Raw genomic sequence first — 11,178 nt, forward strand, 5'->3', positions numbered from 1 at the left:
CAAATTCAATTTCGAAGGAACGACAATATTTGACCATGAAAACAGCAACTATCGTAGGAACATAGGTGAATTGATTCACATAACATGGAATGAAACAGTGAATTATAGAGAAATTGTCAATAGACTCAGCACCATATATAACAATCTATTGGTTCCTTTAAGAAAATAATCGGTATTCTGTTTGATGACTTTCATACTCCCTTGTCAATTCTTTTAAAACTACACTCTGTTACCCTTACCAATATTTGATGTTTTCCACGTTCCGCTTTTCCTTTCGTTATTTCGTTGTACCAAAATTAAACAATATAAGAGAAGAAATAAAACAGTATGTATAATCCTTTTTCATATTTTCCTACGGTAGAACAGGTTAATATATTTTGTTGTGATGACTCAATTCCTGTGAAATCATTAATGTGAGTCTTGTGAAAATTGTCATGTTCAAGATTTTTAATCTGTTTAAATTTTTAGTTATGACTCTTGATAAAGGTATGTTTTGAAAACGAAACGTCGGTGTTTTCGATGTGAAAAGGAACATTGATTAATATGCAATATCCAAATACCTGAAAGAGTTTTTCGTTATATATAACTGACCACAATCAATAGAATATTGCTCAGAAATTACGTTGAACAACCGCTTATGCTCAGAAAACGAGGTATATGTCATAAGGCAAAAATGATTCTCCCGATGTGATCGGCAGGTCTATATATATTTGTCCAGTTCATGCTGAAACACCTTGTAAATCTTTGGTTCTGTTCGAGTGGACATGGTAACAGACATTATTAATGTAACAATACTTCATATCCTGATTTCGCTATTAAACCTTTTGTAACACTTCAATAGAGTACTGAAATAAAGCAGGATTCAAACGGTTCGTTGAACTTGTTGAATATGCTTAAAAAGAATTGCCTTGATAAAGATGAAATCGATGTTGTAATAATTATTGCCACTACGTGGTAAGCGTATAAAAGTAGTCTCAAAATGTAGGTAATTGAATTTACGTTTTGATAGTTATTTTTAACAGGTTTGCGGAATATGAGGAACCCGTTCTGATAAAATTTCATTAAATGTTATTTGTTTCGTGTTGAGGAAAATATAGTCATAATAAAAAAAAATTAAGGATAATACTTCAAAGATGAAGAGACAGTTATGATGAATAATAAATTCGGACTTGTATACAATCTAGGTTGAAAGTTGATCTCAAGGAAACGTGATGCAATTGAAGATGAACTGGTTAGACTGGTTTCGCACTTTTTGGAGCTCATCAGTATCACATAACCCAAAATCGATGACAACCCGATGAAACAAGAAGTAGCGATAACTTGAAATTTACTATGATAACAGTATTCTACTTCCGCTATTTGTTATTTTCACGATAATTCTTTTGTCATACCGAGAACTCTTCAGGTAAATATTACTGGATACTTATATCCAACCGTTGAATACCACAGAAGTATCTGAATTATGAGATTTATTGTGTCATTCTTGAAGGTTAGTTCATCTAAATGAGCGATTCTGAGGAAGTTATTCGATAGTTCCATTCGTGAATTATTGTATTTAAGGCAGGTAACACAAAATACTTTCAATGCGTCAAAATAATAGAGCAACCTGTTCGGGAGATGACCGCGTACAACAAATTGCATACTATGTGCTATCGCTCTTCGTAGGTGCGTAAAAAAAATTCATAACATCGAAACTGCGTGCTAGAACTTCGCGGTGAATTTCGTTGAAACTTACATCTTATATCTAAATATGATATCAAATCCTAATATAGGCAGATTTTAAAGTAGTTCCCATCTTATTTTCCGAGAAAATTTCGACCTTATTTCGGAAGGTTTGATGAATGAGCATATTTTTCATATTATGATCTCAATTATAGAGATCATACTCTAATAAGTAGGTAGATCTCATATTTCTCTGTATGTTTGAACTTTTATCGCTATTTTTCCTCCATCCAACGATCTTCAATTTCAATGAAAATTATCAGCAATATCAGAGGTCATTCAAATTGTAGGCATATACTATATTGGGAGATTGGTCATGTCGTTCAAAAGTTGAACATGATTATTATACAGTGCGCGTCAAAATTATGGAACAAATGCATTTTCTCAGAACAAAATATTTGGTAACAAAATCCTGAAACAGGTCCATTTTTGTTCCACATTTACCAAATTTTTATGCATTTTTGAAGGATTTTGTGACGTGTCGAACTTGAGTAAGCCGGGTCACAAGGCTAAAGTTCGGCTCGCGACTACACTCAGTGAAGATGGGGGTGAGATGTGCCTGTCTCAAGAACCAATTGCGTAAATTTCTACCAGAGTAGCAATAAAACAAATAACTCAATGTCAAACGTTTAATTAAAATTAAAATGTCTGCAGTGGTTGATAATAAAACAAATGAAAAAGAATTCTCTAAGTTACCAAGAGCAAGAAGGGCTTCCCAAAAACTTTATCTAACACTGAACAAATGCCAGAAGGGCTTCCTATAAACTATAACAACACCTAATGCCAGAAGGGCTTTCTAAAAACTATAATACCTAACCTAATCCTGAAGCCTTATATCAGCCTACACTCGGCTTAGGCTAAACCTCAAACTTCACTACCGAAACTAAACCCAAACAGAGTTCAACAAACTCCAAATATATCAGATAATACCAGACCAATTACCGAATTAAACAATAAGATTGCCCTCAACCACAGATTCTGAAGGAATACACAAATACAGTGGTTGTTATAACTGGCTGGTATAAAATAGTTGGTTGAATAAGGTGAAAATAAATTCAAGTCACAAATCCTAAAGGGATACACAAGTATTATAGTTGTTAAAAGAAAATAAATGGTCAGTTAGTGAATTGCACCTCTCCGCAAACTGTTTACAATTTCCACAGTATATAATAAGCATGAAACAACCAACAATTCAATATATTTCAATATAACTATCAATGGAAAGAAAATTGATGATAAAAACCTCTATTCAAATGACTGATTTACTATCAGTACGCTAAATCGTTACTTCCAAAGTTAAAATTCATTACAATACTCATTAAAGCCAGTGCAAGCACTGGTTACCTGAATCAAAATCAATATTGAAGGCTGACAGCAAATTTAACCTTGAGATCTCAAAACGTAGAATGTACCATCTACTCGAGCTATACCATATGCCATAAATATACCATTCACTTGAACTGTACCATATATCAGAATGTATCATCTACCAGAACTGCACTAGAAATTCACAGCCATATACCAGATAATAATGTACCATGAACTCGAACCGTACTATATACCAGACTCTAGAATTCCTGAACGTAACCAGACACTAGAATGCTCAAAGATATCCAGGCACCAGAATTCTTCAAATTCAACCAGGCACTAGAATTCCTCAACTTCAACCAGACACTAGAACCCTCTCAGTTGTTGTTCGAGGGAAAAGGATCTTCTTGCTATTCTTCGTGTAAGTCCAACAGTTATTCGAACTAATCGCCGGGAAGCGAATCCTCTCAGATCTTCAGGGTAAATTCAATACAAGAGATGGGCCTTGTGGAAGAAAATTTTCATAATCACGTATAAAACGTATTTCCCAGAAATATTCCAAACACCATAAACTAAACAGGGAATTATCCGAATTGAAGAAATAATCGCCCATTACAATAATGACTCCAGATCATATATTCTCCAATTCAGTAGAATTTTTTCCAACAGCTCTCAATCTCAAAATTATCTAAGAATCCCGAAAACCCCTTTTGACAATTCTCGGTAGTTTTTTCCCTATCACAGAGTATCCTGGTTGTCAAACGAAACTTCCCACACAGAAGGAAAATAACAACAAGAACTCCAAATATTTCAAAATATTTCCCAAGGTAGATAATGATATTCGATCTCAGTAATCCGGAAATAGGTATTCCATAATAAATACAAATTGACATTGATTAGAAATAAACCGAGTTGAATTAACGATCAACCTCCAGAGGGCGCATTACCAATCGAAACATGAAGTGGTGTTATAATTATCGTTGCCGTTATAATTTTCGTTGTACCCTGTGCCATCCTCATCAAATCTCTAAATTTTTTGAATAGGGTAAGTGTATGTGGTACTTTTTTGGCAAGGTCTTTGTATCTTTTTTACAGGCGTGCAGAAATTTTCGAGGAAATTTTGTTTTTGTTGAAAAATTAGTTAGTGCAAAGAAGTTTTCAGTATGTGTACTTTGTCATGGATTATTTACTTTGAGACGATAGTTCCTGATGAAATTTGTCACCGAATGAAAGTCGACCAGTTTTGTTCATGCACAACTTTCAACCCTGTCACGTGAAAAATTAGAATGTGTGAAACACTGCGCTTCAGTTATGTAGTTATGTTATTAGTACGTTTCTACTGATGTTGAAACTTTTCGATAAAATGTTTCAATTCAAAGAACGATTTCTGACAACGCAATGTCATCAATGTTATCAATGTACCGGGTTTTTCACCATAATTTGACCCCCCCTTTGACTTTGTTACTAGAAGAGGTACAAAAAAATATTTTCTAGAAAAGTTTCACGAAATCGACCAGTGTTTTTTGAAATTATTTCACAAAACGAAATATATACAGCAACTTCATTGTTTCAAATGGAACACCCTGTATATTTTTCTATATTTGACTAGCTCTTTTTTCCCTGATTTCGAATATATAACATATGTTTGGCATATTTTTCTTATTCTGAGTACCACAGAGTTTCAAATTTTAAGAACCACCTGGCAAGCTACGTACTCTGTTTTCAATTGGAAGGCGGCGATAATTCAGAAGGACCTTTTTTGAGTTATCTCGTTGGCAACGATATATTACAAACGTTTGTCATTGAATAAAACTATTCATCGAATATGCACAGAAGCAGAAAAATTTGAAATATTTTCGCTTTATGTGGAAAACAATAAAAATAAGAAAGCTACAAGGAGAGAATATATGGAGTTGCATCCAAATTATTCAATTCCAATTTAAAGTGAAAAACGTATGTCATATCGTTGCCAACGAGATAACTCAAAAAAGGGTATTTTGAGTTATCCCAGCCTTCCACTTGAAAACCGATTACTTAGCTTGCCAGGTCGTTCTTAAAATTTGAAACTCTGTGGTATAGTCAGAATAAGAGAGATACGCCAAACGTATGTTATATATTCAAAATCAGGGGAAAAAGAGCTAGTCAAATATAGAAAAATATACAGGGTGTTCCATTTGAAAAAATTAAGTTGCTATCAATATGTTGCTCACCCTATATATATTTCGTTTTGTGAAATCATTTTAAAAAACACTAGTTGATTTCGTGAAACTTTTGTACAAAACATGTTTTTGTACCTCTTTTATTAACAAAGTTAAAGGGGGGGGTCAAATTATAGTGAAAAACCCGGTACATATAACCAGGTACAACCATGTAGAGATTTAAAATTTGGAGTAATGAAATTGTTTTTATGCTCATGGCTGAAAAAAAAACGTACATAACATGTGGTTTTCAAATGCGCCAGGTATCATATCATACGATAAGTGTCTTTCTTTCAGAAAATTTGAATTCAAGTTGCATTCAATCGTTGCTCAAATTCGAGTTCATTAAATTAAAAATCAGAAGAGAAATGCCTCAGTTAAATGAAAAACAGAAAATTGAAATTTTAATGATGATCGGGTGGGGCGATAGAGTCCGTACTCAACAGGAGGTTTGTGATATTTTTAACGCCAAATATACAGAAAGACCAATCACAAGGTCAACGGTCTGTAAAATTGAAAGCAATTTCACGGAGTACGGACATGTTAGACATATTCCAAATGTCAGACGACCCAGAACCTCTGAAGAAACAAAACTGAATGTCTTGGCGGAAATTGAACAAAATCTTCACAGAACTTCACGACAGTTAGCGGAACATAATAACATTTTCCAAACGACTGCTTTACGCATTTAGAAGGCAGAAAAATATCACCCGAATAAAATTGAGCAATATCAGGAATTGAACGAAGATGATCATGATTGACAGAATCAGTTTTGTGAAATTATGCAAGATGCGTTGAACCAGAATCCGCAATTCATAAAGAAAATTATTTTTTCGGATTAAACCACGTTTTCTCTGAACAGAATTGCAGGTTTTGGAGCCGAGAAAATTCGCATTGGATGGTGGAAGCACATATGCAACACCCACAGGAAGTAAATGTATGGGCTGGGACGATTGCGGCAGTTTAATCGGGCTTTTTTTTTTCGTTGGAAACCTCAACGGTGCAAGGTATTAATAATTCCTCCGAAATCTCTTACTCGCTCTTCCCAATATTTTTCCGAATGAAAATGACCCAAACATGCGGTCCCATAAAATGGCCAGCCTGGTCTCCAGAACTGACACCGCTCGATTTTTTCTTATGGTGCTACCTAAAATCGAAAGTGTACCTTAATAGGCCAGAAAATTTGAAAGACTTGAAAACCCGAATAAGGTTCGAGATAGGTAGAATAACTCCAGAAACTCTCTAGAAGGTACAGGAAGAATGTGTCAAGCGCTTTGATTATTGCATCCAGAATGAATATAGTGGTCATTTTGAACATTTAATTTAACTTATCTCGTAATGCACAATGATTCTCCGGGTGATACTTTAATGCCGAAATAAATTTCCAATATCGCTCAATTTTTTTTCTCCATTAAAGGGTTCGTAGGGGTTGAAAGTTGTGCATGAACAAAACTGTAATGGTCGACTTTCATTCGTTGACGAATTTCATCAGGTACCATCGTCTCAAAGTAAATGAGCCATGACAAAGTGCACGTACTGAAAACCTCTCTGAACTAATTTTTCAAAAAAAAAAATATATTTTCCTGGAAAATTTATGCACGCCAGTAAAGGAGATACAAATACCTTTCTAAAAAAGTAATACATGACCTACATTCCCTATTCAAAAAATTTAGAGGGTTGATGCAACAAAAATTCTTTGAAAATGCATAAAAATTTGGTAAAAGTGAAACAAAAATGGACCTGTTTCAGGATTTTGTTGTCAAATATTTTCTTCTTAGAAAATGAATTTGTTCCATAATTTTGACGTTCACTGCATTTTACATTTCCCTAATCCTCAACATTTGTATATCGAAATTTAGCCTTTTTTTTTTTGAAAAAAGTAACATCCTTCCGTTCTAGGGAATAAATTGTTTTTTTCATAAATATCCCTGGCACCGGAATAATGTTAATTAGGAAAGGAAGAGTTTCCATTTTCAAGCATAACTCAGTCCATTATTCAGTGCCTTCTCAAATTATGATTACTTTATTCAATTAGGTAAGTAGCACCTGATCATCAAGAATAGTTTATTAACTAACAATTATTTAATATTTCTTAGAAGTCTTCAATAGTCAGACGTCGATATCGCTTAAAAAATATTGACCATTAATTTTGAATACCACTAGCCCAGACATTTTACCGCACAGTTATATTATTTCTCCGCATGCATTATCAATAACCCGGAGGCGGTTGAACAAGTCACATGCTTTTCTGAAAGTCCATGTCATTTAGACTGAGATAATCTGTACCAAGACTTAACGTAGAAGATCGATTCATAAGATACCATAAGTTTGTCGTGAAGAATCATGAAAAATTAATGACGAATGACCTTAATAAATGAAGAAATTATTGAACAGCAGAAGGATATTTGCAACTCATTGTCAATGTCAAGCTTGTAACGGGATGATGACATATGTTATGACTCTACTGACTTAACACAAACGAAGTATGATTATATATGCCATACATACATACATAGTTTTCAATTTTTAACACCACAATTTCTGAATTGAAAATGATTTATGATTTTATAGAATTACTCAACCCAGCTAAAAATATTCGAATATTGGAAGTGATACACTAATTCGTCGACAGTTAGATTCAAATTTAAGGGAGGTTATTGCCTAATGCGTCACCCATCAGAGCTTTTGTTGCCATTACTCCACAGTTCGCCTTTCAGTTATAGTTATATACTGAACTTCAGTATGTGGGATAGCTTTAAGAATGATATTTCCTGGTTTCTAGAAGTCTTTTGTCCAAAGCATCATTTGGCTAGCAATCACCAGGTGATCTGGAGTTTCTTTCTCCTCCCTGCAGGATCTGCACTAGCCCTTTTCTCCTAAGCCTATTCTCAGGCAGCAATGACCTGTAAGGAATCCAGTAAGGAGATAAGGAGGTAAACATATTCTTGCTAAGATCCAGATATTTCTCAGATCTCGCAGAATCAAAGTTTGGTAGAAACTTTTTGAGATGATCAACCCAGTAAGATTCCGCCAGAGTGCTTCTCTTTCGGTTTTTTCCTTATCCTGAAACTCTTTCCTATAGGTATACCTATACCACAGACGGTTTCTGGGCTAATAAAAAGAGTTTGTAACGCCAATTAGTACCCTACGGTACTAAGGAAGAGTGAGACATAAGGAAAAATATCAAAGCCACCTATGAGCCAATCTGAATACTTATTGGATTCAGATTGAAAATTTCATTATTTTACATTCGAAACAACGAAATATTGAAGTCTCGGGAATTGAACGATTGCAATGAACAACGCTCTCATCTTCCATCCTTGAATTCATTAAAAGGTCATCCATGAACCAAATCAGAGATTCAGAGTAAAATTTTTCAGAATTGTTGTGAAAGTTTTACGGCTATTACGAGAATTAATGGTCGACAGACAAACTTGAAACATAAACAGTTCGAAATGGCCTATATTTTGATAGGTAACATTTCGAATTCGAAGATTTTCATCTCAAGAAATGATCAAGTCGCACGTATTGTCGGTAGACTCAGAAGTTATTGATCATAATGAATAAACTATTCGAAACATTCGCAAGACTATATGATGATGAAAAATATGACTATATATCATTGAAATATGATCTAGGGAGTGTCAAGACATCCTAAGGGCTAAAGCAAAAATTCTATCATTAACAATTCTATTTTCCTTCTCTCCCCAACTCCTATCAATTACTGCAACCAGAATCAGCTTAACACATCAGCTGGCAGAGGAAACATCACAGCTGACATCACAATGGAAAGATACAAAGAAGAATTACTAAACCTACTTACTCGGAGATTAGGAGTTTAAAAATTGATTCTAACCCCTTGGCGTGATTAGTCATTAAAGCCTCAAGATCTGGAAGATGAAACAGCCAAGACTGCAATCAACAACATAATCGGAATGAGAATTAACCATTCACACTTCCGCGGCCATGAGAAGAGTGTCCAACGTTTTGTTAGTAAATCAATATCGAAGAGATTTTGTGAATGAACTTCTTTTGAAGGCATCTAACGACAATCCTAGCTCCATCCAGTAGCCTACAAAAAAATTTCAAAGTGGAAGAAAAACTGCGCATCAATCAATGGCTGAAGAGGACTAAGAAGAAATAGATTCTAGAAGTGCCATAATACCTGGAACTTCTCCCATCATATTTGTTTTCTTATTATTTGTGCCTCAACTAACTCAAGAGATCTCCAACCTCCTTTCCATCATTCATGTTGATTGTTTGATGGTACGAGTATATAAATATTAAGAACATTTTTGTTTTATTTTCTTTTGAAGTTTTCTGTCTACAGGTTGTAACATGGTTGGGTGGCCATAGCGTTGTGGTAAATGTAGGTCATCAAGTCCTTTCAGAAAAGTAGCTTGTTATGAATGTTAAGATTCGCAGATTTAGTTTCGGAGATAAAAGGTAATTCATGAAAGTTGGCCCAAATTTCTGATACCCATAACTTTTGAATAAGCTGTACGATTTTGTTCAAATTTTATGGGTTTGTTCACCATATGCAACAAAACGTTACTTGTTATTTCGATATATTCGGGGCAGTACTCAAATTATTGAGTTTTTTTAAGTACACATCGAAAAACATTCACACGTTTTAGATAAAAGTTATTATATAAAAAATATCAGTCTACTCATTTCAATTAAATTTTGAATGGCGCACTTTTTTCGAAAGAATAGCATGTTCTATGTAACGTTTTCAAAATACGGTCCCGCTTTTATTTATTTCGTCATAATACTTGATGTTATCCGTTCTGTTCAACTTTTCTTCATTCTAAAACTCAGCACTAACTGAGTGTTGTAACATGTTGCATAAAATATAAATAAGAAGTAGGTATGCATAATCAAACTGTGATTTCTTTTGAAACTACAGATCAAATCGAAAACAAAATGACTTAACCGTCTCGGAAAATGAGAACTGATTGCATTTGCTTCACAGAAATATAAGTATTAATAATAAATTTTTTGGGGGAAATTTGATCGTATTTATTCAATTCGAAATTGAGCAGAATTGGATATTATCATAAATCAACCATTTAGTCAATCATTCACAAGCGTTTATTAAGAGTTCTCTTAATATTTCGAAGATGTGGATGAAATCTTATCTTCACAATCTGAATGCATTGTTAAATTCTTGAATAAAATTTGCCACTTGTCAAATCAAATTATGACGTTTCAGAGAATATGGATAGTCATGATATTTAGGAGTTTAATGAAGTAATCTATGAGGATTATTGAACAATAATCGTCATATTGCATGTCTAATTTGTTTTTCAAATTTCAATTCAATTTTAGATATTCCCACGTAATGCGGACGTTTCAATCTTCATTTGAACTCAACTAAGATCATTGCAACCACATAAAATAAACACAGACAGCCAACTGAGTACCTGTTTTCTGCTCTCGCTCTTGGACGAAAAATATACAGACTCCATCATAAGAGAAATTACACACACAATGAAAATTTTATACATTAGACGTGGACAAACAAATATTTCGAACCTATAAGGTTGACCTTGATAATATCCGAATCGTGAAAAAACCCGAACACAAATTATATGGTGTATAAAATATATTTGATGTTCTGTTAATGATAAGAAAAATAGCTAAATGAACTTAGCAATTTTATAACGTCCACTCAAAAAGATATTACGTGCCTCTTCACATAGCATCCTTCAATAAATTTACTGGCAAAATTTTAATTATGTGTTGATATCTTATTTCCTGATGTTTAGGTTTGACACTCGAGAGTCTCACGGTCATTGTTGATTACATAACTGTAAGAGCTGATGCAAAGATTCATTGTATTCAGTCACTCTGTCGATTCATGTGTAATGTTAAAAAAACATCGATGCTGGTATTGCAGTATACTATTTTGCCACTCGTATCCACAACAATAATCGCAACACTTTAC

At 34.0% G+C, this 11,178-nt stretch overlaps 1 protein-coding gene across 1 annotated transcript in view; it reads left to right on the forward strand.

The window, feature by feature from the left end:
* Window positions 1-11,178, forward strand: part of LOC123681921 (sodium-independent sulfate anion transporter-like) — a 74,215-nt gene that overhangs the window by 24,019 nt on the left and 39,018 nt on the right. The window lies entirely within an intron of this gene.

This window comes from Harmonia axyridis, chromosome 6, assembly GCF_914767665.1.
Source record: "Harmonia axyridis chromosome 6, icHarAxyr1.1, whole genome shotgun sequence".
Lineage (NCBI taxonomy): Eukaryota > Metazoa > Arthropoda > Insecta > Coleoptera > Coccinellidae > Harmonia > Harmonia axyridis.